The sequence below is a fragment of the Monodon monoceros genome, unplaced genomic scaffold (genome assembly GCF_005190385.1).
Source record: "Monodon monoceros isolate NGI ecotype Baffin Bay Population unplaced genomic scaffold, NGI_Narwhal_1 Super_Scaffold_16, whole genome shotgun sequence".
NCBI lineage: Eukaryota > Metazoa > Chordata > Mammalia > Artiodactyla > Monodontidae > Monodon > Monodon monoceros.
In genome coordinates, this window is record NW_021703772.1 from 1,967,606 (window position 1) to 1,994,307 (window position 26,702).

Genomic DNA, 26,702 nt, shown 5'->3' on the forward strand with positions numbered 1-26,702 from the left:
CAGCCCAGGGCCCCGCACCCCAGGGCACCACAGCCCAGGACCCCTCAGCCCAGGGCCCCGCATCCCGGGGCACCACAGCCCAGGACCCCTCAGCCCAGGGCCCCGCACCCCCAGGCACCACAGCCCAGGACCCCTCACCCCTCGGGCCCCACACCCCACAGGCCCCGCCAGAGTTGTTTGGCATTGATTGCAAAAGGATGGGAACTATTTCCCTTTCCAGTGGAGGACAGGTCTCGATGAGAGGAAGTGAAACGTTAACCAGGCACTACAGAAAGACAAAAATAAATCATTAGAATAGATAAAAAGAAAGAAACAGTTCTTTCCAGTTGTCAAGCCTTGGTGGCTTCCTGGGAGCCCAGTCCTCAGCCCACCTCATGTCTGTCCTCGCTCCTGTCCCCAGGGCTGGGCCTCACACTGGGGGACAGGCCTGGCTGGCGTCCCCCACACTGAGGAGGGTCCCCGCCCGTGCCGCTGCCCTGGCCTCCAGGTGCCCCATCAGGACCCCTCTGTCTCCGTGGCCATGACTCAGGCTCCTTCTCTCTCCCTGCTTGGGGTACCAGCTTTCTTGTCCTAAGCACTCAGCGGGACCCTCTGGGGAAGCACCGGTGGGCATGTTCACAGACACTGGGATCATCCTGTCCTGCCGGAGAGACAAGCTTCGTCCAGCAGCGTCACCTGCAGTCGCACAGTGGCGATGACTCCATCTTCCTCTCAACATTTTTCACGAGGAAACAAATGGATGAAGCGTCAGCAGGATCCAGACGCGCGGGCCGGCCAATGTGGAGGGCCCAGGGTGGCGTCGCCCGCTGCTCTCTTGGAGACTCGTGGCTACTTTAAGAGCAGCTAGAGGACGGTCACGTTTGGGCCAAACAGGCAGAAAGAACATCCCGCAGGAATGAGAAACTCACAAACCGTAGGAACACACCCCTGAGCCGACGGTCGTTTCTGATAGAGGCTGGAAGGGGGGCTGACTTTTCAGAATGAGGGCACAGGGACAGGAGGGCTCCTTTCTCCATAGGGTGCCTTCGGCTGGTAGGTAATGGTGGTAGGCGACAGATCGCCTCCCACGAGGGCTGCTGGGTGTCTGCCTGAGGGGCTCAGGTGCAGGGGCTGGTTCTGCCCTGGGGCTGGGAAGAGACAGGAGCAGCCCTGGAGGGATGCTCCCAGGACAGAGGGATGCCCAGAGCGAGGGCCCTTGCTTGTGGAGACTGGGCCCTGCAGTCCTGGGACAGCCCGGGTGCAGATGGGTGGGATGAGGAAAGTGGGCTTTGTGCTTTTCCCATGCCTCATTTCTCCCACCATCAAGCAGGGTGCAGTCATGAAAAGGGAGGAGGGGGAAAGGGCCGTCTGGAAAGCTCTGTAAAGACTGGAGAGGGATTGGGTACGGTGGCAGCTCCCAGAGCTTCGCTGGGCGCCAAAGGTGTGCTGGTCCCACTCTGTGTTTTCACGTCCATTTGGCAGGAAAACTCAGATTAATCCACGTTTGCTGACACAGAGTCGAGTCCTCTTGGGAGGGTTTTTTTGTGCTCACCTGGAGGAAGAGGAAAGACACTGGTACAAAGACAGCTTTGTAAAGAAGAGCCCTCCTCGGGCCTCTGATCAGGAACATCTGTGTGGTGGGGTCACCTCAGCTCTGCAATGGAGGCCACGAGCCACGTGTGGCCGTCAAGCACCTCTGATGTGGCCAGTGCGACCGAGGAGCCAGTCTTGCATCTTATTTCATTGTAGTTGATTTCCGTGTAAGCCGCCCCAGGTGGCTGGTGGCTCCCACAGCCCAGCACTGCGGAAGGCTCCAGGCTGAGGGCTTTGTGCAGCTACTTAAAGGTGCAAGGCTTACTCCTTTTGAATTCCTGGTGGGGATAAAAAAAGAGGGTGCTTGTGTGGGAATGGGACGCTTTTGACAGGAGCAGCCCGGGCAGCGGTCACTGAATTTAGGCCCCTTCTCGAGGCTGTTTGGAAGGTGGGGCAGTGGAAGTCCCGTGCTGCCGAGAGGGCCACCCACCCTTCTGGGGCGGGGGTTCATCTGGCCTCAGTGGTGCAACAGAAACCGGGGGGTCACTGGTGGAACTGGGGAGGAGTTCACAGGACACAACTGCGGAAGCCCCGAGGTGGCATCACCCACTCTTCTGTCCCCTCCCCGCGGTTGGTCCCCTCCCCTCCCATCTGCTCCATCCTCAGCTGTGTCCCGTCACTGGTCTGGCTTGGTCGGTGCGCCCCTCTCGGGTTACAGCCGGGAGCATGCGGCTCGAGCAGGGTGGGATGCTGGACACGCAGGCCGACAGGTGTCCAGATGGGCTTGCTCAGGCCAGGGTCTGGAAACTCACAGGGAGCCATCAGTGTAGACAGACCCACTCCATGATCCCACCCTGGGCCCCTCGGTCCCTCAGGGATTCACCTGCTGCTGCTGTGTGGACGTTTGGAAGTGACTTAGCCGGTAAGTAAACGCCGGCCATCAGCGTACTGAAACGTCAGTGCCGGTAAATATGTGCAGCCGTCCTCGCCTTGCGCACGTGTGGCCAAGGGCACCCTCCAGCCCCGCTCGCCTCTTCTCGTTTCTGATCCCCAGAGCGTCTGCCTGGGATCAGACCACGCACGTGTTTTTCTTAAGCTGTTGAGATAACTTCTAGCCCCTGTTGTGCTCCTGTGGCGCCATTCGATGTCCCTGCCCGAAATAGCTGTGCTTGGTGGTAGCTGTTCTTTCTACCGTTGAAAGAAAAAAAAAAAAAGGATCATTGATGTGTTGGCATTGGTGTTTTGGTGTGTGGAGACTTCACGGTGGCAGGCTGCCACCCAATCCCAATTTTTAAATATTTGACAAAGAAGGGGATTTTCCTGACACAGTCTCTCTTTTTTTTTGAGTAAATCATGTTATTCATCGTGTGACACGGTTAGGTCTGTGAGAGGTTCTCAGCAATCACATGAAAATAATTCTGAGACGGACGTTCTGCTTCATTAAGGTAAGTGCCGTATCCACAGCCCTGTAGGTGAAGTGTGATGACCTCGCCGTTGTCGGCTCCGGATACGTGAGCTGCGACTGTGAATTCAGGGCTTTGTCAAACGTGGCCGAGTGTCTGCGTTGCCCATCCCTGTGCTGCTCGCTGGGATTTAGATAAAGCAGAACAAGGACGCGCTGTGCAGATAAACGAGGAGTCTCCTGTAAAGCACCTGGCACACGGAGACTCGTCAGCTCGAGGGACAGTGGTGACAAAAGGGCTTCGGCTCTAGTGGGTCTGCAGGGTGTACACGCTTGAGCTGAAGAGGCCCCGGGTCTCCCCTGAGATGCAAGGGCTGTCGTGTCTATGGGTCCCGACTGTGAGTCGGGCCCTGGAGGCCGCTGTCTCCTCCCTCGTGATGCCCGGGGGTTTGCCAGCCGCAGCTTGTCCAGGGGACCAGCCAAACCAGTCACGAAGCCTGGATTGGGTCCCAGCCTGTCCGCTTCCGGAATGCCCAGGCATTATCCTGCCATGCCCCTGGCTTGCTGTCCTCCAGGCGTTTGGCGAGGAAGAGTATTTGGTTTGGTGTTTCTTGTTTATGCTTTAGTCTGCTGAGTCTTTTTAATCGTACGAATATCTTGTGTGAGTGTATTGACTACATTCACCCATGATGGTTTCGGCAGACTTAAAATCCGGCACGCACAGGTCTCTCTTCGGTATTTTCCTAATCCCTGTCTTTTTACAGCATCTTCTTATGACGGCAGTGCTGTGGGGTAGACGCACGCATAGTGGCAGTGGTCACGATGGTGGGCCTTGTGGTGGCTGTGAGATGGGCCCACGGCCGCGCCTTGGTTGGGAGAAGACCTTTGACCTTTCTGTGTTGAGAATGAGCCGTCACTCAATGGGTCTCAGCTTTCTCCAGCGTTCTGGCAGGAGGAACACAGCCTCTCGAAGGTCTCCTTCTGTGTCTGTGGCGTCTGAGGTGGGGCAGCCTGAGCAGGCCTGGCCCAGCCTGTGTCCGGTGGGCTTGAGCAGGGAGGCACTGTCCCGAGCGAGGCCTGGAGCCACAGTGGCCGGTGTCTCCGAGGTGTAGCGGGATTTCTGTGGGGAGGGTCTGGGTGATGCTCGCGTGACCTGGCGCCACAGAGGCTCGTCAGCTGATGAGGAAGCGGTCCAGGCGAAGGTGCTGCCCTCTAGGTAGGGGAGCTGCAGGCACAGCGCAGGGACCGAGGGCTCGTGGTCGCGTGCACTGACCAGCAGAGTCTGGGCCTCGACTCCGGAGCCTCTGTCTCAACACTGGGCTGTCCCGTGTCGGAAACGACGACATCAGTGAACCAGACAGAGACAAAGGCCGAGAGCTTCACCTCCGGGTCAGCTCGTGACCCTGCCGCGCCCCAAGTCGCAGAAGGGGGTCCTCCCCCCGAGCTCTGGTCCCCTGAGCCCCTGCGCTGAGCTCACATCATGAATGAGGTTGGTTTGTGGCTCCCCAGAGGCCAGGGGCGCCAGGCACAGCCCTCCGGGCAGGGTGGTGTTCTTCTTCAGAGGCCCGTTCTCTGAGCAGACCGCTGTGTCCACGGAGCTCCGGATGCCCCAGTCCCCGTTTCAGAGGTTGGGGAAAGTGCCTGCCGCTCATGGGAAGTTTGCGGGGACAGATGCCCCCCTGCTTGCTCATCCTGGACCCTGGTTCCTGCAGAGCTAACAGTGCGGCTCGGTCAGGCCCCTGAGGCCGGGAGGGGACCCAGGCCCAGAGGGCATCCGATGCTCCCATCCTGGCTTCCAGGGGCCCCTCCCCATGTCCTTGACAGGGACCCGGGTGAGGGCACAGCTCAGCCTTTATGCTAAGTAGCATAAAGCTAATTCCTTTTTTAAAATATAAAACTAAACACAAGTGAGAATTTTGTTCTTTTTTTTTTGCTTGTGCCCCAGGGAACATCTTTTGGAATGTCCCATCGAGATCACTGTTTCGTTTCTTTGACAAGAATAATCAAATATTGAATGTCAGGGGAAATTAGAGCATATAGTTCCAAGAAATCGTCTGATTTAGGCCTGGTGAGTGAGTTTAACCATTCATCCAGTATTTTCCTAATGTATCTGCTACCAAAGGCCCCTCCGTTTAGGTACAGAACCCTGATTCCTGTGCTCCACCCTCGACCCACCCTGGCCCCATGAAGCTCATCTACAGAGTCTGGTGTGTGACAAACATCCATTTCACTGTCCCCAGGTGGATCGGGAAGTCCTGCCCAGGTTTCTTTTTTAATGACTGATGTTCAAGAAAAAGAGCCAGAGATGATCAGAAAAATGCTATCAAAGTCCTAAAACAACAGTGAGGGTTCTTGTCAATGCCAGCCAGTGCTGTGACCCTGATCCCAGGAAGCCCTGCAGGGTGTCTGAGGCCCCAGGAAAAGTGGTGACCCTTAGAAGCTGAGTGTCAGCACTCAGCCGGCTATCTGTGTTTAACATACAGAGACAGTAACCAGTGAAACCAGGAGAAACCAGTGGGCGGTGGTGCTCCGGGATGGGGGCTGAGCGTGCCTGCCTTGCGTGGCTGTGAGGCAGGGACCCTGCACCGGGGCTGAGGAGGAAGGCTCCTCCGTGGGACAGTGAGACCTCCGTGCCCGAGGCACACCTGTGGCCGAGCGTGCCGTGTGTGCTTGTGACACGTATCTGCGGACGTGCTTCCTTTCCGTCTGTGCCAACGGAGTGCCCGGGGCAGGTGCTGGCGTCCCCACGCCTAGGCTCCCGCAAGGCTGCTGTCCTTCCCCGCCCGGGCACCTGGGGCAGCCCCCAGCCTCTTTGGGCCTCAGCGGTGTCATCTGTAGAATGGGGCACGAGGGTGCTCACGTCCTCGGGTCTCTCTCGTGTGAGATCAGGGTCCGTGCTTGTGAGCTCCAGTCCCTGTCTCTGACTTGAGAGCAAGGTTGGAGCCAGGGGCCTCATGAGGAGCCACTGTAAGTGAAGTGCGAGTTTGCGGCCGAGCAGGGAAGTGTCTTAGAAAGAGAATGTAGGTCACTGGGTTCCCGGTTCCTGCACGGCTCCCTACCTGGTTTGGAAGGAAGGTGGTCTTAGGAATACAGGTGTCTTTTCATGCAGGAAAATCATCCATAGTGACTTCTTGTTGCTGTTGGTTTGGGCGAGGACATTTTATTTAAGAAATAAAATGAAACTCAACAGGAACAGTAAACTAAACACAAGACAGAAAAGCTTTAGGCAAGTACAAGCGTGAAAGGAAGCAGCAAATTATAAAATAATTATGACAAGTGCATTCTCTGTGAAAAAACAACGATGCTTTGTTCTCTTCTAACCGTAAAGGTGGGAACTGTTTATTTTAGGAAATTTGTAAGAGGGTAAAAGTATTTGCAGACGGGGAGGAAGGTCCCTCACCGTCCTCTCCTGACCCGGTCCCCGCTGGTCAGCGCTGCGAGCACGTGGGCACGGCTTTTCCCAGTCCCTTCTCTTGCGTCCTCCTTGTGTGCCGGTGTTTCCACAGGCTGGCTTCTTGATGACTGTACAGTTTTGCTAGCGTGCACCTTACGCTCACACATTGCTGTGACGGTGTCTCCGTGTGGCACGGGCGCGCTCACACATTGCTGTGACGGTGTCTCCGTGTGGCACGGGCGCGCTCACACATTGCTGTGACGGTGTCTCCGTGTGGCATGGGCGCGCTCACACATTGCTGTGACGATGTCTCCGTGTGGCATGGGCGCGCTCACACATTGCTGTGACGGTGTCTCCGTGTGGCATGGGCGCGCTCACACATTGCTGTGACGGTGTCTCCGTGTGGCATGGGCGCGCTCACACATTGCTGTGACGGTGTCTCCGTGTGGCATGGGCGCGCTCACACATTGCTGTGACGATGTCTCCGTGTGTCATGGACGCGCTTTGAGAATGGTCGGGGCTGCGAGTTGTGCCGTTGGGTGTCGTCCCGGAGCCGGCCTGATGCTTTCTCCGCTGTTGGACGTGGAGAGTCTTGGAGGTTGATTGTGGAATAAGAACTGGAGCAGAGCTTTTCTGGCCCCCTGCCCTGGTGCCCGGTGTCACCAGGACTGAGCAGTGATGCCCATGGTGTCCCTGAGGAAGACACGCAGGAGTTGAGGCCGGAGCAGAGCCGCCTCTGAGGCTGTTGGCCACCTGCCCTCTCCTGCCCCTGCTCCCAGGCAGGCTCAGCCCTGGCCGCTCCCTGGCCTCTTCCTTCCGTGTCCAGCCCTGCGCCTGGCCCGATCCTCGCCCGTGGTGGGCTTTGGGGCGCCCATGGTCACAGCTCTATGTCCCTAATTGTTCCCCACCATTGTTCTCACCGCCCCCCTCTCCGTCCCTCCGCCCCGAGGAAAGACAGTCCCACCCACCAGAACCTGGCCTGATCAGACCCTTCCCTTTATCTCCACTCTTGACATTTCATCAGTTTCCCAAATGTAGCTGTCCTTCTCCTAAAAATCTGTTTCCTCCCTCTGCCTTTTCTGTGCCATGGCTACCACCGCCTCTCAACCGGGAGGCACAGAGATTCTGGATTTCCCACCATCCCCTCCCACGGCTGCCAGAGAGCCCTTCCGAAATGCAGAGCCGATGGGCAGGTTGCCGTCGCCCCTGGAAGCAGGGACGGGCCCCCCGTGACTGGCCTGCCCCCAGCCTCGGCCTCGCTCACCTCCCGTCGGGCGGTCCCCGTGTGTTTAGTGGTCCTCGTCTGAGTCGGAGGGGGGCGACAGAGCACATAAATGTGACCCCAAACCCCTGCATTTGAGAAGAGTCTGCTCTGCGTGTGGCAGAACGTGGAGGGTGGGGTAGGGGAAGGGGACCCGTTGAGTGGCCCAGCTCTTTCCAGAAACAACTTCTAGTAAACTTGCATTCCTTTTTCTTGCTGTGCCTGGAAGACTTAGTGTTTTCCTGTTACCTTTAGCTGCCGGGGCCCTAGCAGGTGCTTAGCAAGTGCTTGTAATTCAATGTTTTCCCACTGAGGTCTTCTGGGGAAGGATGGAGCCAGTGTCCTTGCCTTCAAGGTGTTCACGACGACGTCCACTCAGACGTGTTAGGACACATGCCCGAACCCTGTGTCTGGGCGTCTCAGTGCAGGTTGGGGGCCCGAGGGAAGGGCGGCTGGGCGGAGGGCCGCTTCAGGAGGAGGGATGGGGCCAGCCTTTCACGGGAGTGCCCTGGTGGCCTCATGCACCTCCGCAGCTTCGTCTTGACCCTCTCCCTCTGCGTGGTCCTTCCATACCTCGGCCGTCATCAGGCCCTGCCCTGCCTGGGCTAGTCTTACCCGCTTTGAGTGCAGAGGTAGGGCCGCACTGCTTGAGCGGCCAAGGCCCCTGTGTCTGAGGTCCCACCCGGCCCCGCTTTTCTGTGTGCCCGCCATTTGGGGACCCTACCTGCGCCTCCCCCATGGTTGATGGGAGCTGCCCCCAGGGGTTCGCATCCACCTGGAGAGGGCAGGGCAGCACTTATCAAATGGGGTTTTCTGGAACCCAGGGTCTTACAGGATGTTTACACTTGATCACCTGAAAGTCTGGCCGGGAAGGCAGGCCCTGGAGTCTAAAGCCCAGCAGAGCTCCTTCTGAAAGAGCCTGCGCCAGTCTGTTATTTCAGGGAGCCTGTAGCCCAGGGAGCCCCTGGCCCTCTCCAGGGACACTGTCTGGGAAGAGTGGGTCTGAGGGTGGACTGAGAAGAAGGAAGCACGAAGAAAGAAGCCACTTCCGAGGCTGACTGGTGCTGGCCCCAGGACCAGCATTTCCTGGGAAGCACGGGACCCCAGGACACCAGGGAGCTGCCACTGGCCAGGTGGGCAGCCCCGTTCTCTTTCTAGATGGATGTGCAGCTCCTTTTTATTAAAAAAAAAAGGTAAAACTGTGTGTAGTGGCCCTCCTGTTTGTTGTTTGGATGGTAACTAAAGTTGGAAAGTTCACTTCCTGCCGAGGGTCCTGAGTGGGCTCTGCTTTCAGTGCTGATGGGCTGGCTTTTAAAGGAGGCTGCCCACCCCAAATCCCTAGGAATCATGGCCCCTGGCTCCCGGGAGCTTGCCTCCGTCCTTCCCCTATTTCCAATAAAGAAAGAAAAAAACAGAACCAGTATCTTCCCTGCCTACCCCCACAACCCACTGCTACCAGTGAGTGGAAAAGCAGGGTGGTCCTGAATTACACACAGTATTTGACCAACCCGTTATTTTACTCAACAGGTGGGATCCTGTTATTTGCTCCTCCGGAACTAAAGATAAGCATTTGAAATAAGGGGGCGGGGAGCTGTGCCCCTCAGACCCTGCCGGCCCCAGGCCGCTCTGCTTCAGTGTGGGGGGTGCCTGGTCCAGGTGGCCCCTCAGATGCTTTGGCTTACTGCCCCTCCGCGCGGCCCCGGGCTGGTGGTGTTTACCCTCCACCACCCTCCTCATCCCAGGTGCTCTGACAGCCTCTGCGTCACGGCTCGAACAAACAACAAGCGCTGAAAGGGTTTGTGTTCTCACCACGGAAGAGCAGCTGGAGCGCTTGGTTTACTGCGTGGCCGGCAGGGCCCTCTGGGCCTCGCCGTGCCTGTGCTGAGGCCCTGCAGGAAAGGTCCTGCGGTGCTCCTGGACCCACCCAGTGCCCGCGTCCAGGGCCCTGCCCGCCTGCCCCACTGCAGTGGGAGCCCGGCCCCTCCTGCCCTCCAGGGCTGGCCTGGGCCCTGAGAGCAGACTCCTGCCCAGGGATCCTTCCGGGTGCTGCAGACCGAGGACTGAGCAGTGCCAATAGGAGCTCTTCTCATGCAGACCCTGCCAGCCCGAGTCAGGTCCTTTTCTAGAAGGTGCTGGCGGGTTTTGGAAATCTTCCTTACGACATTTAAGACGTGTGGACTTGGAAGAACAAAGCGAAAAGCACCCACATAGATGTCTCCAGGGCTGCCTCCCCACCTGCCAACCAGTGCTGTGAAGTAGACATTAACCTAAATTAGGAAGATAATTGTTCCCGTGTTAATTGCAGGTTGTCCTTTGGAGCTGTTTTCACTTGCAAGGTCTCAGCGGCGGCAGGCTGGCTTCGGGCCGCCCGCACCTTACTGCACGCTGGCACCCGGGCCCACGGTTCCGGAAAGCAGCGGTTCAATTCCGTCGTTTCCCGAGCCCTTCTCTCGCGACACGGACGCACTGGTGACGCATCCCGAAGTCCCCGCCGTTGGCTGCGTGTCCCCCCAGACCCCTCGCCCCGGCAAGCCCCGCTTCCGCCCTGCTCCCCCTCCCAGGGGCTACGAGGCTGGCTCTCAGCACAGGCGACATAAACAAACACCCAGCTATTTTCAGCAGGCCCGGTTGGTGTCACAGCTGTTGGGGCCTGGCCCCCGCCCCGCCCCGCAGTTGGCCCCGGCCGGCTCGGGCCAGCTCTGGCAGGCGGCGATGACCTACAGCCTTCTTGAAATAGGCTTCACAATAAGAACTGTGTCCAGCAGGGCCTTGGGATGATTCTGTTGGGCTTTTTCTTTGTTCGGAACATGACTTTCCACGTGGAAGTGCTATTAGAACATGGGGTTGGCCCTGTCCTGTGTGACACCACCAGGTGTAAGCGGGACTTCTGAGTTGCTTCTTTCCTGTTTCCATCAGTCGTGACTGGATAAAACCCTTGAAGTAAAAAACTCGACCCCAGTCCTCCCTGAACAATGAATAATGGCTGAATGAATGATGTGGTTCCTCCTCCCGCCCCTCCCGTCCCCAGTGGCTGTGCAGAAACAGCCTGGTGACTAATGTAGCCGTGTGTGTGTGTGTGTGTGTGTGTGTGTGTGTGTGTGTGTGTGTGTGTCTGTCGGCGGGCGCCGCCCTCCATTGCTGCAGCCTGCCCTGCCTGCCTGGCCTTCTGTGCGCTCTGGAGATCAGTCGTCCGGATCCTTTGTCCTGGTCCCTCCAGTCACTTTCTGGGTGACATCGAAGGCTCCGGCTCATCCCTTTACCACCCGCTGCCCTTCGCCCGGTGAAACGGGCTGCTCGTGGGTCCTATGTGTCCCACGTCCGTGGCGCTGGGTGTCCCCATAGTCTGACGTTGTTATAGTTGAGAAGTTGACTCAGAAGGTAGGGAAGTGAGTATGAGGCAGGTCTGATAATTTGGAAAATGTTAGCTCTCATTTGGAAAAGAAATGATGAATTAAATTTAGTAAAAGTCGTTGATACGTTTGAGATTTTAAATTAAGAGACTGTGTCGATAAGTGTAAACTTGTGTTTTTAACTCTTGATAGCTTTTTCTGTTTGGGGTGCTCTGATTAGAAAACAACACGCCTTCTCTGTAGCTGACAGAGCCCTGCTCACTTTACTTAAAGCTACAGTGCTGAATAAAGATGGATGCTTTTTAAAAATCACAAGTGGTGAACCCGGAGAGGATGGGTTTTGGAGTAATCTGAAGGATGGTTACGCAGTAGGCGTTAGTGTGGATTTGTGCACCCTTGCTGGGAGCAGGGAACTGAGTGTGTGAAGGGGGCGTTCTCAGAGGCCGGGCAGAGCCGGCTCAGGGTTGGCAGTCCCGGGCCCCCCTTGTGGGCTGGGTGACCTTGGGACGTCATTCCAGGTCCTCACGGGCTCCTGTGTCCAGTGGGTGAAGGCAGATGACCGTTCTGCCTGTTTCTTCTAGTGACTGTATTTATTTTCCTTGTCTGCCTGTGCTGGCTGAGGATCCCAGTTCAGCCTCAAACGGGAGCAGAAACACTGGTCTTCCTTCTGTTGTCCTTGACATTTAAAGGGAAGGCTTCTGACATTTCCCAATTTGAGTGACGGTTGCCATAGGTTTTTGTAGATTTCCCTTTTCAGGATGGATGACTGTGTTTCGGGAGCTGAGTGCTTTCACTGAACCTACTGTGATGATCGCATGGTTCCCCCTTTAATTTTTCAATGTGTTGAATTACACCTACAGATTTTTGACTGTCAAACGTCCCTTGACTTCTTGCAATATGCCCACCTTGATTTTGGTAAATACTGTTGTTTTCATACCCGGCTGCATTAGGCTTAGGAGTACTTTAGGATTTTTTTCTGTGTTCTTGAGTTGTATTGGCCTGTAATTTTCCATTTTTAATGTCAAATACTTTTTCATTCTCTGGAAGAGTTTGTATAAGACTAGAATGAGTTATTCCTTGAAAGTTTAGAATAATTTATCTCAGAGTACTTGGGGCTCATGTTTTCTTGGTCGGTTGATTTTTACCTGCTGGTTGTAATGTCTTTAATAGTTACTAGTAGTCTGAGTGCCTCATTCTTATAGTGTTAATTCATTTTTTAGCAATTTGTCCATTTCATCGAAATTTTCATGTTTATAGTCATGGAGTTTTTCAGTGATATTTTCTTATCTTTTTGAATCTCTGCTGGATTTGTAGTTATGTATCCTTTTTCATTTCAAACATTATATATCCTTCTTTTTGATTCATCTTTGTTAAATTTTTAAGAACCAACTTTTGACACTTGACTTGCGTAGCTGTTAGTAATAGGTTTTACCATTTCTGCTCTCGTCCTCTTCCTCCTTGCTCTGGGTATTGTCTGTGTTCTTTATCTAACTTCTGCCGTGGAGTATGCAGCTCACTAATTCTCAGCCTTCCTCTCATGATAAGTCACATGTGTCCTTGAAATACAGCGTGACGTGCAGCCAACAGGTTTTGACACTTAGTATTTTTATTTACATTCTGGTTTTTGAAAGTCACAGTGATCGTGTATCCATCCTTGGTATGCCGTCAGGACCAGGCACTCGCCCCTGTGGTCTCCCTGCTAAATACACAGTCCCGGTCCGATCAGGAACACATCAGACGGTCCCAACAGAGGGACATTCCACAAACCACCTGACCCGTACTCCTCCACTGCCAAGGTCATCAAAAACAAGGAACGTGCTAGGAACCATCACAGCCCAGAGGAGGCTGAGGGGAGGTGATGACTGAATGTCATGCGGGGTCCTGGGTGGGGTTCTGGGACAGCAAGAGAGCACTAAGGGACAGCCAAGGAAACCTGAGCAAAGCATGGACTTCGCTTAATGATAACGTATCCCTGCGGTTCATTAGTCGTCACTAACGCTGCATCCGGGGAACCCAGGATGCTCAGGCCACGTCCACGGAGAGTGCACCCAGCTGTGCCCCCAGGGGCGTTCCTCGTCTGCCATTCCCTGTCAGCTCCCTGACGTCACCTTCAGGGTCCCCAACCCCCTGACTACAGCAGCCCACTCCTGGGGACTCCTTTCTGGTCCCCCTCCATTGGTCTTCCCACGACAAGGAGGAGGGGAGAGTGGACACCGAGAGGTGTTGGTATAGTTGGACAGTTTACATGAGTTTTGGTGTGCAGTCGTGGCCACACCGCGGCAGGAGCGTCCCCGTGGAGCCCCCGTCCCCAGCCCAGGTGTTCGGGCTGTGAGTCCAGGAGACGCCTCTCGTCTTTCTCTTTCCCCGACCCCGAGGTGCACTCGGTGCCCCCTTCCTGGGGCTCCTCCTCCAGACTCTGTAGGCTCACCTGCTCCTCCGTCCCTTTCTCTCCGGGGTGGGGGGATGGCCAGGTGCTGCCCCCGCCATCTCTCGAGAGCCAACTGCCCAGCACGGCCCTCGTAAAACTGAAATCACGGGACCTTGCGGCCAAGTGCACTGAGACACACAAACAGAGGTGCCTGGTGCTGAAGACCATGCTTCCCGGTTATTGGGTGCATTGCTCTCTGACCTGCCCTTGGGTCCTCTGTGTGTATGGCAGACGCCCAGGTGTGGTCAAGCCCCTTCTCACATGGCCTCGGTGACTTCCCGGGCCTTGCCCTGGCGAGGGCTGTCACTCCAGCCTGCCTGCCTCGCTCCAGACACCAGGCTCCCTGCTGCTGGGGAACCCAGCACTCCCGGCCTCGGGGCCTTCTCCCTGGCTGCCTGGAACCCCTTCCCTCCTGACTTCAGGGACACCTGAGGACTCACCTGCATTCAGGTTTTAGCTTGAATCTCAGCTCCTAGAGACGCCTCCCTGGCCGCACCCCTATCTGCTCCCCTGTAGCCCACTTCCCAGCGGCTGTCTGCCCCCTGTGATCATCTCGACTCATTCGTTTACCATCAGGTTCCGGAGCGTGAGCTCCGGGCTGCGAGTGTCCTATGCCCTCAGCTGCCGCCACTGGGCCTGTGTGCACGCGGACCACTCCCGTGGGTGAAAGCGTGCCTTTTTAAAACATCACACACACACACACACACACACACAGAGGGACAAAACTTGGAGGACTCGGGTAGTCACTGGTAACAGTGGGCACCTTGGGGGATGCCTCTTGGGTCATGCCCCTCCTCTTACGTTACTGTGAGGCCGCCTTGTCGGGCCATTGTAGGTGGTGCCTGTGTCATCTGTCACGTGCTCTCACCTCTCGGAGGGACCAGCGGGCTTGGCTTAGTGATGCTCGCCCAGGCCGCTGCCCAGAAGCGGCTCTGTGCCCTTCTACATCCTGGGGACGTGGGACAAAGGCGTTTAGGGTCCGAGGCCAGCTTTCTTTGGCTGAGCGTCTCAGGAGGGCATGGCACGCTGGCCTCTGGCCTTTGTCCCAGCCTCAGGGGTTATTGGCATGATCACAAAGGAGAGGATGTAAAGTAAAAATTTCCAGGGCTTCCCTGGTGGCGCAGTGGTTGAGAGTCCGCCTGCCGATGCAGGGGACGCGGGTTCGTGCTCCGGTCCGGGAGGATCCCACATGCCGCGGAGCGGCTGGGCCCGTGAGCCATGGCCGCTGAGCCTGCGCGTCCGGAGCCTGTGCTCCGCAACGGGAGAGGCCGCAGCAGTGAGAGGCCCGCGTACCGCAAAAAAAAAAAAACCATAAAAACAAAAGAAAAATTTCCGGATGCCTTGTTTTTTGTTTTTTTTTTTTTTTTTGGACCAACACGTTTTCCAGGGTTGACAAAGCAGAGCCGGCTCTGTCTCAGGTGTGTAAGAACTTTCGTCACGGTGTGGCCAGTTCCTTAGCTGACAAGCTGGGAATCCCAGAGTTCTTGGAGATAAGGGTGCTTTGGGGAGACGATCCCAGGGTCCTCTCCCCTTTGGGTGCACGTAACAGTGAGCCACTCCTGGGTGGGGACCGCCCACTCTCCACGGACCATCGTTAGTGGTTCTGAAACGCGGGGAGGGAAACTCAGAAGCGCGGCACTCACAGCTTTCGGTTTCTTTGGAAACATTTGTAAAGAGCCCTCCACAACGTGTGGAGCGACGCCGCGAGGGGCCCGGCCCTCTCCCCCAGAGTGAATGCCGCCGGTCAGTTACGCGCCCCGGCTCTGAGAGCGGAGACACACCTTCATCTCGGGGTCTTCCCATTTCTCCCCTGCAGCCCGGCTGCCTGGCCGATTTCAGATCCTACGTGTCACCTGCTCGCAGGAAGCCTTTGTCAGGCACATGGGGGCTGCACTGGAGATTTGCTGCTTTTGCTGCTGCTGCTGCTGTTTCTTTTTCAAGCTCGCTCCTCCCTGTGCTGGCCACGCCCCACCCTCTGGTTGGGCCAGCTCCCTCTGTGCTCCATCTGGGGTAGGGGACTGCGGTTTCTGCTGGAACAGTGAGCAGGACTGGCTTTGGAGTCAGCAAGACCGGGTCTGAACCCCAGCTTAGCTATTGGGAGTATTACTTAGTTTCTCTGAGCCTCGACTTTCCTCATCTGTAAGATGGGTATAATAAGACCCACCTCAGACGTTTATTATGAGGCTTAGGGGATTGAGTATAAGCTTGTAGCTTGTTGCCGTGTAGACAGTCTGTTCACCGAATCATTAATAGTTCACTCTTTCAGTCACTGGGTATTTTCACCACCTCTGTAGACACAGATCTCAGGCTTGGGCCTCGAAGGGGCAAGTCTCATGGGGGACTGCAAATCATGACTTTGTTTTTGCAAGTAAAGGCTGTTTTTGAATGTGACAAGGTTCTGAGATCAGAGTCCTGTAATCTGGAGGAGAGCCCCAGTGCAGGTGGGCCGTTACTGTCGTGAAGGCACCTCTGGGCCTCTTTCCCTGCCTCGCGGGGTGTGTGGCCTCACACCTGCTCTGCCCTTCTTGTCGGGTTTCTGCAGTTGATCCTGAATCATGGCCTTTTCTGTTTAAAGAGGAAGAATGCTGCCTAAGTGTTTGAGGAAGGGTCTAGAACCTTCTTAGAAGGTAAGTTGAAGCAAGCCTGGTGAGTTACTTTGGTACGTGTTAGGAGATATGTCTCTGTACTTAAGCATTTTTCTTTTTCTTTGTAAATTAGATTGTCAAGTGTTTTTTAAATGCTTCTGGTCGCAGAGACAGCTCTTCTTGGGGACCCCCCCGCCTCCTTCCCGGCCAAGAGCTCACGCAGAGTTAACTGAGCCGTGCCCTTCCTGGCCCCTGGGCCTGACCCTCTCTTGCTGATCTGTTTTTTCTTTCTTTCCCATCTGTTGTGGAGGGTTTGAAGACGTAACGGTCTGCAGCCGGTGGTGAGCGCACACTGATTTCTCAGAAACCCCGCAGCCTCCAGGTGGCCTCGGCCAGCGGGGAGCTGGGTGTGGAGGTGGGCCTATTGGGAGAAGAGTTGTCTTATTTATCCTGCGTCCTCCAGACTGGAGAGCCTGAGTGCTCGCGTTACTTCAGGCCGTCCTGGCCTGATGGCATCGCTGTGGGAAAACAGCGGGGCCTTCTGTCCGAGGACCCAGCGCTGGTGGGAGCAGTGGGCCAGGGTGCTCAGGCCGGGCTGGCTGCGTGCCCCTGGGGGTCTCTTAAGGTGCCCAAACAGGCCCGGTGGGCATGCAGAAACGCCCCCAGAAACAGAGGTCCCTGCTTTGGAGCGTTTCATAAAATTTCATAAAGGATGTTAAGAAATTTGCCTTTGGATGTGTGATGGGGCCCGAGGTGGGTCACAGATGTGCTGGAGATGTCAACGTTTCAGAGACCTTAAATGTGCTCTTTTCCGCTTGGCCTGCCCCCCCCCCCCCCCGCCGAGGGTGTGGCCCCTGTGCCCACTTGGGTCGGACTGGAGGACCCCCCCTCCTCTGCCTACCTCCCCTCCCCGCATTGGTCCCACCCCTGTGTCTGTGGGAAGGCCGAAGGGGACAGGAAACAGGAAAGAAGTTGCCGTGCCCGTTATCTGGGGGAGCTCGAACAGCCGATATGCTGGAGGTGGGCTGTCAGCGGCTGGAGCTTGGTTGTCCGCTAACCACGCAGAGGAAGTTCTGTGCGGCTTCTTCTGTTTCTCCTCCAGCAGTTGTGCAGCCCCTGCTGTGCCTGGCGAGGGGCAGCATGGCGACACCAAGGTGGCGGTACCCGGGCCCTGCTTTCATGGCGCCCCGAACGGCGAGGAAGGATGGCCGAGAATGCCGTCATTGCGGAGTCCCGTGCGTCTGCAGGAGCAGACGGGGGCCCCGGGGCCGGGGGTCGCTGCCTACGGGCCGCAGGGAAGCAGGAGGGCACCGCAGAGCTGACTCCTGAACGTGTCCCCAAGTACCAGCGGGGCGTGTGTGCAGGGGTTCTGGTCAGGGTTGGGGTGTCCTGTGAGCTGGTGGAAGAAGTTGCGAGAGTGGAGACGGCCCTCAGGCCTGACGGTACACTGATGGTTTTAGGCCCCAGGCCCACTCTGCCCTTCCCAGGCTTTGTTCCTCAGTTCCCTTCTGCGGCAGGACCGTGTCCATGGAGCGGCCTCACTTCCAGCTGGAGGGCCTTCTCTCTCCATCAGTCATGAATCAGTTTGGGGGAGGCGCCCATGGCCTTGTGGGGGCCACCAGGGCCTCTGAGATGGCAGCGCCCGTCGGACGTGCAGAACCCTCGGGCTGCCTTTCCCTCCTGGTCCTGCTGCACTAGAGACCTGGGGTCCAGGTGAGCAGAGCTGTGATCTGACAGCCCTGCCCCAGAGACGGAGGGGAGAGGATGCAGGAAGCAGGGCAGACCCGGGCAGTACAGCTGACTTGGTTTCCTTGCTAATAGACATTTTTCACGCCTTCTCCTCCTCTTCCGGCCCCCCTCAGTGCTGCGGGTTAGGCCTCCCCATCTACATGGGACTGGCGCAGCCTCTGCCCCCTGGTCTGCCGTCTCTGGTGTTCTCTGAGTTGCCACCACCGTGACCTTCCCAGCATCGGGTTGGGTGGCTTCCTGTGTCGGGCCCGTCCCTGGTTCTCCCCACCTGCGGAGGAGGGCATCCAGGGTCCCTCATGACTGCATGTGGCCCTCCAGCCCCGTCTGCCACCCTGCCACCCTGCGGGGTCCCCATCCCTGCTCTCTGAGCCTCTCGCACGTGCTGCTCCGTGTGCTCGGAAGGAGCTTGCCCACCTGTCACCTGGTAGGTTCCTGCTCATTCGTCAAGCCTCCTCTCCTCTGGGACGTTTCCCAAGCAAGGCAGGCAGCAGCGGCTGCATCTTCCCCGCCCCTTACGTGGCCCCTCGGGGTAGCCCTTGGCATCTCGGGGGGGATTTCTGGGGCCCCCAGCTCTTCACCTCACTGAGCTTCTGGAGGACACGGTCCTGGCTTTCCATGCTGCCTCGTCGCCCTCCCAGGTGTGTGTGGCACCCATGGCACTGGGAAGTGGGACCAGGGGCTGCAGGTACCGGGGAGCCTGGGGCTGGAGCTGGCGTAGAAGGGCACCAGTGCCCCGCACAGGGACATGCGTGCGCAGCCGGGCAGGCCCGGGCCTGGTGGTCGCTGTCCCCCCTGCCCTGCTGTCCGCTGCGGGGCAGAGGCTGGCGGTGCTTCCTCTGTGCTCCGCGCAGCCGCCCTGTCACACTCTCAGAAGACGAATGCACGCATCCACGTGGAAGTTCAAACCGGCAGCACCTCCTGGACCGGGACGCTTCTCAGTGACTCAGCAGGTTCCTGTGCCTGCCCCGTCTGTGTGCGCCCTGGGCTCGGACAGTTATGAATCACCCGCTTGCCTCTTGATTTGCGTCAATCAAACCACATGTGAAGGAAGCAGCAGCGAGCGAGGCTTTGCTGGCAGCTGGGCATCCAGCGCGGGGACACTGGCCAGGGACAGCCTCGGGGGGCCGCCCCCCCCCCAGCCGGCCCTGTGGTCACCGCCCCCCCCCCCACCTGGCCCTGTGGTCACTGCCCCCCCCCCCCCCCACCCGGCCCCTTCCCCGCAGCGGTGATCGGGCTGTCTCTGCTCTTTGCTGGTTTCCTCCTGGTGATCCTGCGGCCGCGGGAGAGGGTCACGGTTCCGGGAATGTTGACAGTTCCAGGGAGAGCCGCGGCCTCTTCTTTGTCACAGAATGATTTTAGAACGCGGCTCTTTGAAAAGATTCCTCGTAAGGAAGGCTTAATTAAAAAGAGCTGTCCTATGTATAACTGGATCACTTTGCTGCATACCTGAAACTAACATGCCATAGTAAATCAACTAGACTCCAACATCAAATAAAAATTAAAAAAAAAAAAAAAGGGGCTGTGACTGCTCCCCGCCCTTGATGCACCTGGTGGAGGGACTCTTCCAGAACGGGGAGGGGCAGGGCCCCACGGCCCTGGGAGACCGTGGGACAGCAGGGGGCTTTGGTCTGCACCTCGGGGACTCAGAACCTTGCAGAGCAGCCCCTGGGTGGAGGTCTGCCCTCGTGGAGTCGCCCAGCAGCTGGGTGTCCTGTGCCCACAAGGAAGCCCTGTGCCCAGGGCCCGCTGGGGTGAGGCCCGTGGCATCGCCGGTTTCCTGGCTTGGCTCGGTGAGTTTTGTTTGAAGTAGGCACGTGAGGTTCTCATTTTTACCGTAAAGGTTACTGTTAGTATTCTTGTAGTTTAAACTGTAGCTGACGTCCTCGTTCCTGGCTACTCCCAGCTTGAGTCGCATCTTGGGAGCACATGCCCTGCCCTGCTTCCCAGCATGGCATCGCCCAGCGAATCCTGTCTCTCTGCCCTTAGAGGGAGGTGGGGCCCCCGCGCACGCGGAGCTGACCCTGGGTTCTGCCCCCTTTGGCAGCGGCCAGAAATGTGCTCAGGTGTGACGGCTCCAGGGAAGGAGAGGAACACGGCAGTGCTCCCGGGGGTGGCGTCTTCTGAAGCTTCTCTCTGGACCGGCTTAGAGAGGGTGACCTTCCCATACCCGGAGCTCAGGTTCGCATCTGCAGGAACCTGCCAACAGCCAATCAGCAATGGCCAGGAAGCAGAGCAGAGGAGCACCTGAGTCCAAATCCAGCCCTTCCATCAGGCATCTTTCTGTTTGTTTATCATGTAAAGTTTCCAACATTTACAAAAGTAAAAGAAAACAGACGCATGAATGGCCAGGTGGCCACCCCACGTCTCCACAACCACCGCCAGGCCAGTCTTGCTCGTGTGTGGCCTGTCTCCCTCCCCCGGCTGTCATTCATATGTCTTAAAAGATTAGGACCCTTTATGACATGTGACCCTCATACCATTTTCTCAGCTGAAACCCTGATGCTTTAATGCTGTCAGATAGTCACTGTTTAAAATCCCTGATTGTCTCAGAAGATTGTTTTCCTGGTTGTTGTTCAGGTAAGTGTTAACTGAGGTCCACCTGTGGTCTCTCTCCCTCTCTCTTTCTCCTTGAAGTTGATTCTTTGAAGAAACTGGCTGGTTGTCCTGTTGAGTGTCCCCAGGTGGGACGTCACTGCTTGTACCCTGTGGTGCCCACAGCGTGTCCCTGTCCCTGTTTCTGGCAGCCCAGGGGTCCAGTCTGGAAGCCGGAACAGGCAGGAGGGGTGGGTGCCCCGGGGGGCCTGGGAGGAGCCGGAAGCTCCTGGGGCCCCGGCTCGTGCTGTGCTGGCTGCAGGGCTCTGCGGGGGCCTGGGCTCCGCCAGCCTCTCCATCCAGCGCCAGGCAGGCCTCCTGGTGCGGGGAGACCGAGGCCGGAGCTGCAGCTGGGGTCCCGGGCATCCGGGTGAACTGTGATAAAAGGGAAGTGCTCCTGGGACGGAAGGACGGGGCTTTTTGCCTCGTGACTAACAAGGACAGGGAGGGGGAGACATTGACTTACTTACTGATGTAACTCGAACTCTGTCGAGCCGAGTTTACGTAGTTTTCAGTGTGTCTGCGGGGCTGTGCAGCCGTCAGCACAGCCGTGTTAGATCCTGCTGCCCGTTAGCAGTATCTCCCCATTCCTCCCGACCCCTCGCCAGCCCTGGGCAACCATCAGTCTACTTTCTGTCTCTACACGTGTGTCTGTGCTGGGCATTTCATTTACCTGGACTAATACAGTGTGCGGTCTTTCTGTGTCTGACTTACTAGCGTGCTTCAGGTCGGTCCCCCCGCGCTGTAGCCTGTATCACTTCTCATCCCTTTCCGGTGCTCTAGTTTGATGACCTGCTGATGGGCGTTTGTTTCTACATTTTGGCTGTTGTGAATAATTGTTGTGAACGTTCTTGTACAGGCTTTGCATGGATATATGTTATCCTTTGTCGTGGAAATATGCCTAGGAGTGGAATTGCTGGATCAGGTGATAACTTTATGTTTAACTGTTTGGGGCACTGCAGACTGTTTCCCACCACTTTCCATTCCCATCAGCCGTGTGAGGGCTTTGATGGCCTCACATCCCGACCAGCTCTGGTTGTTGTCTGACTTTCTGACTCTAGTCATCCTACTGGGTGTGAGGTGGTATCTCATTGTAGTTTTGACGTGAGTTTCTCTGGTGACTAATGATGTTGAGTATTTTTTCATGGACTTATTGGCCATTTCTGTATCCTCCTTGGAGAAATGTCTATTCCAATTCTTTGCCAGTTTTTTAAAGTTTATTTATTTATTTTATTTTTATTTTTTTTTTAGCGGTACGCGGGCCTCTCACTGTTGTGGCCTCTCCGTTGCGGAGCACAAGCTCCGGACACACAGGCTCAGCGGCCATGGCTCACGGGCCCAGCCGCTCCGTGGCATGTGGGATCTTCCCGGACCGGGGCACGAACCCGCGTCCCCTGCATCGGCAGGCGGACTCTCAACCACTGCGCCACCAGGGAAGCCCCTTTGCCAGTTTTTTTAATTGGGCTTTCTGTTGTTGAGAGGTGAGGGTTTTGTATATATTCTAGATATATCTATCTAGCATATATAAACTCCTTTATCAGATAAATGATTTACAAATATTCTGTGGGCTGTTTTTTTCATTTTCTGGATGCACAAGTTTTGAAGCACAAGGTTTTAATTTCAGTGAGGTCCAGTTTATTTTCTTTTTGTGTTCTTGGTGTCGTATCAAAGCTGTTTATTATAGTCGAATGGGATAGACAGTGATGGTGTGGAGGCCCCCTCTCAGGGCTCCTGACTTTCTGCTTGTGTCACATGTAAATGCTGAAAGCCTTCTCCGGCTGTTTTGAGAGATGCTTTTTTCATTGCCTTGCTGGGTTCTGCTGCGTTCTAACCATGATTCTCTTTCCCACAGTTGTTTTTAATTGAATGTCCACGGGAAAATGGCCAAGTAAATTGGAGTTTCACAGAGAGAACCGAGGTTCTTTGCTGATTTTTTTCGACCGTGGTTTTTCATCGTTCCTGCGCACAGTTGGTTGGAATTTGGCATCAGTTGTGAATTTTCATTGAGATCAGCATTGCTGGTCTTGCTGAATATCCCAGCATTAGAGAGGTTCCTTCTCTGCCCACACAAAAATTCCAAAGCATTCTGAAGGCCCTGTGTTCTGTACAGATGGCTACTTCCCCCGGTTGGAAGTTTAATTGTGGGGCACAGAGCCGTCGGAGCTCCACATGGGGAGACGGGCATCCTGAGAGGCGAGGCTGGGAGTAGGGGCTCTGACCTGCCTGGGGGGTGCACACCTGGCCCCCAGTCACTCATTGTCACCAGCCTCGGCCACCCACCCAGGCTTCATGTCCGGAAAACAGGGGTGATGGCAGCCTCTGCCCGAGAGTCAGGAGGACTCGCTGTCGGGGATGGAAGCTGTTGGCCTTGTGAACAGTCACCCCAAAAAGGGGGCGTTTTCTGAACTGCTTTTCAATCCTGTTGGGTATTCCGGGCCACTCGGAAAGTGACAGTGTTTGACACTTAGCAGCTTGTGAAATGTGGGTAACTTCCGAATCGGCTGCTTCTTCTCTGACCATCTGAAAACAAAACATACTGAACATCAGCTTTTTACTAGGTTAAATTCTGGATCTTTCATTTCCTTCAGATGCAGTTTGATGAGAGAGTAAAGAGCTATGTGTCTTCATCGGGTAAACCCAATCCTTTGATTCGCAAGACTTTTTTTGAGCAACGTAACTAATTAGGGTCTACTTAGTATTAATCCAAATATTCACCATGTTTCACAGTGAGGAAGGGTCCCTTTGCATTTTCCTTGCCAAAAGCTAGCCTACCAGTACGTAATTCACTCTATACTTAGCTTTTCCAAGGTCTGTGTATGTATTGGTCTGAGCTCTAAGCCACTTAAATGTGCCTGGACAGCTCACGGGCAGTGTTCACGTCCATGACAATCTGTCAGCTGGCTGGCTAACTTCTTCGTATTAAGTGACTGTTTTAGTGATTTTAAAATATACAGATGGTTCTCTATTTGCATGCATAATACATTATAAAAATTTTGAGTATAAGCGGAACTTACTAGTTTGGGACGGGGAGCTTGGTTCAGTTCCCAGGAGTATTATCAAATCCCTAATTAAGGCGTAAATGTTTAGTTTCTTAGCCCCCAACAGCTTAGTACTCAATCTCGATTCTCGTTTTCAACGATTCTCCTTCTTTTCTTTATCTCTGTGCTCAGCTGTTCCGCTGCAGTATTTTCTGAGTGTTTGCGCATCGTCAGCTCACCCTTCCCTTTCCAGTGGGGCACACGGAGGACCACTGCCCAGTCCCGTTGAGGCTACTACTGATGGTCCCTTGGACTCGCCGAGAATTCCCTCCCCGTCCCCACTGTGCTGTCGTCAGCATCCGTGCATTTCCGCTTCGAGTCTCCGTTTGTTTTCACACTTAACTGATGTGGGACAGGCAGCAAGGTGTTGGCGTGGGTGCCCTGGTGAGGCTGCGTCCCAGCCGATGGTGCCACCCCTGGGACCAGGTTCCTCGTTGGCTGCCCTGGGGGCGTCCGGGCTCCTGGAAGGCAGTGTGACTGTGGCCTCCAGGGCCACCGTAGGGAACGAGCTCTTTTCTTGAAGTCACCTGTTTGCGTTTTGTGTCAGGGCCTCCTTTAAGGGGAGAGGGCAGGTCTGGGACATGTGTCCAGGAAGCCTCGGCCAGTCCTGCTGGGCCACGCGGGAAGCGGCAGGAAGGGGCCGAGCCCGTGGCCGCCGGCTCCTCCTCGCACATGGCGCGGGGACAGCGCGCTGTCGCGATGACCGCGTGCTTGTCCGCAGGTGTCCCCGCTTAGAGTCGTCTTCCTGCGTTGCCCATCCACAGTCCAGTGGCCCGTCTTCTGAGCACGTGGTGGGTTGGTAGGGCTGGAGGGCATCACAGCGACCAAGCCGCGGGAGAGACTGTCTCCCTCCTGAGCCAGCGGGAGGGCGTCGTCCTGCTGTCACCGGCCCAAGCATCCCAGGCCCGGAGGCCGCCCGGCCCTGGGAGGGCACGTGGATGCCGCCCGCGGCTGCCGGCCGTGTCGGCGTCCGTCTCTTGGCCCGAATGGGCGGTGAGGGTGCATGGATGCCTTTCATCTGTTCCTGAGTTAAGTGTTGGCGTGCACGTCGGGGGTGTTTTCTGATTGACGTTTTCCGCAGGCAGCGGCTTAGGGCAGAGTTTTGCTTTAAGCTCGGCCGTGGACGTGACTGGCCCTCAGCTCCCCTGGAGCCAGCCCCTTCCCTCTTTCCTTCCCAGCTGCAGAGCTCGCATCTGCCTGCTCTGTCTTTGGGGGCTGCTGCGGCGGTCCTGGGCCTTCCCCTGCTCGGCCCCTCGGCCCCAAGCCTGTCAGGGCCCCAGTGCCCTGGGGTCCCCACTGGCCTCTGCGCGAAGCCGGACGCTTGTCTCCTCCCAGAGCCTCTCATTTTCCCCACTTCTGTCTGATCTGCTCTTGGCTGATGAAGATGAAAAAGCAAAGAGAAGTTCCGCTGTCCTGCCCCGGGTGATGTGGTTTCCTGGGAAATCCTGTTCCCTTTTCCGTCGCAGCCTCAAGAGGGGCCTTGCCTCTGACAGGACGCTGGGCGGTCGACTGGCCACCCTGGGGACCCCTGCCTTCCCAAGGCCTCCAGGTGCTTCTTGATGATGGGGGTGGGGCCGTACCCCACACTGTTCCCAGATAAGGCATGTTTGTTTGTGGAACGCTTGGTAAAAGTAAACACGGATGAAGTATTTTGATTCCTCTTTGTGATAAGTCAGACTCGGGGAGAGAAATGTGTTCACTTTTCTGATGAGTATCTTTGTTCCTGACATGCAGCATGTTGACTCAACATCTTTTCAAAATCACACTTAGCTCGAGAAATTCTAAACCTCTTCCAGTCTCTGTGACCTCTTGGCTTGTCTGCAGGCCCCTTGCCCGTCCCCGAGAGGTTCAGGCCTGCGGTGGGCAGTCAGCAGCCTGGCCTGGCCACCTCCACCCGGTGCCTGTTCGTGCCTCGAAAGGAGAGGGAACGAGTGAAAGGTTAGGTAAACTTAAAAATGACAATCAAATAGATATTTCCTGACTACTTTGATAAACTTTTGACTTTAATTAGACAGGAGTTGGAGAAAAGGCTGATTAATGTATGGAATTCAAGCACAGCTTGTATTTTGCTGTGCAGTTTTTAAAACGTTTGATGATCTTTGTGTTTTTAGGGAAACATCTTTATTCTTAAGTGAGGTGGCATTTGAAAGACTACGCGTTAGGAACACGAGGAGTTACTGTCTAAGAATCAAGACGCTGGAAACAATGAGTAACAGCAGACTTTGTGTGGAAAAGTGACCAGCTGACCTAGAGCGGTCCCTGGTCCTTGGCGAGGACAGTGCAGGAGGCCTGTGTGCAGAGGCGGAGGCTCCGGGGAGGGGCCGCCGTCTGCTTCCTCCACAGGACCTCATCCCTGTAGCCCTGCAGCAACCACATGGAGGCGGGGGGCTGCTTGTGCGCAGGCCCTTTCGTGTGAGAGCCCTCATGGTCCCCTTGGCCACTCACACCCTTCCCGCACTCCTCCTGAGGAAGTGAGCGCTACGGAGCTGTGGTTTGACATTTCCGGTGCGGTTAGTTTTGTGAGTAAAAGACTCTCTATAGCTGCCATCGTGTGTGGAGCCCTTCTGGGAACAGTTAGAGACTGTAACTGCCTCCATGGCATCCTGAGGGGTCAGGAAGTCTCTGCTAACTGCTGTGCTGTGGAACCCTGGGCGGCGCTGGGACACGGCCTGGTGCCCCTGGTGGAGCCATCGGGCCCTGGTGCACCGCAGACTTGATCAGCTTCCCTGTGAGGGTTCAGCTCTGACCTGGAGGGTGTCTGGGTGCCGCAAGCAAGAGAGGGACAACTTGTCCAGGTGGGGACAAAGACCCAGAAGCAGGTAGCTGCCCAGTCAGCCGTCACTCATCCCGACTAGGGCTGCCCTTGCTGTACCCTGAAGGCACCCGGGAGAGCAGAGCTGCTTGGCTGGCTTTGTGGAAAGCCTTTGAGGGCTGGGGGCAAACAGTGGGCTTTTTGTTTTTGGAAGGCCTGTTTCTGAGTTTCTGAGCGTGAAGCGTGAGCCCTTGGCTTCTTGGGAGGAGTGATTTTTTTTTTTTTTTTTTTGAAACCACACCCATTATTGGTCTCAGAGTGATTTCCTGATAAGAAAGTCTGTTGTATTTGCTGAGAAATCACAAGTTTGAAAAGGAAGCATTTCACGGTTCCTTTTATGAAGGAGCATTTTTAGAAGCTGTGATTTTATTTTTTTTCTGAGAGGCGTGCTTGACCCTGGGGGCAGCATACTTTGTGCGGAGGACCTCTTGTCACCTAGGGTCAGGTGGCTGTGTGCTACTGCACAGGCTGACCTGGGACAGTGGCGTCCTTTCCTTGGGTGATGCAGGCAGGGGGTCCGGGGGGCCCAGGACTCACTCCCAGCCCTTGGCTTCCGTGGGGCCTTGGCTGCCAGGCCCC

General features: G+C 56.1%; 1 protein-coding gene across 1 annotated transcript in view; it reads left to right on the forward strand.

The window, feature by feature from the left end:
• The window catches only part of HDAC4 (histone deacetylase 4), a 242,510-nt gene that overhangs the window by 43,028 nt on the left and 172,780 nt on the right, over positions 1–26,702 (forward strand). The gene's annotated exons all lie outside the window — the stretch shown is intronic.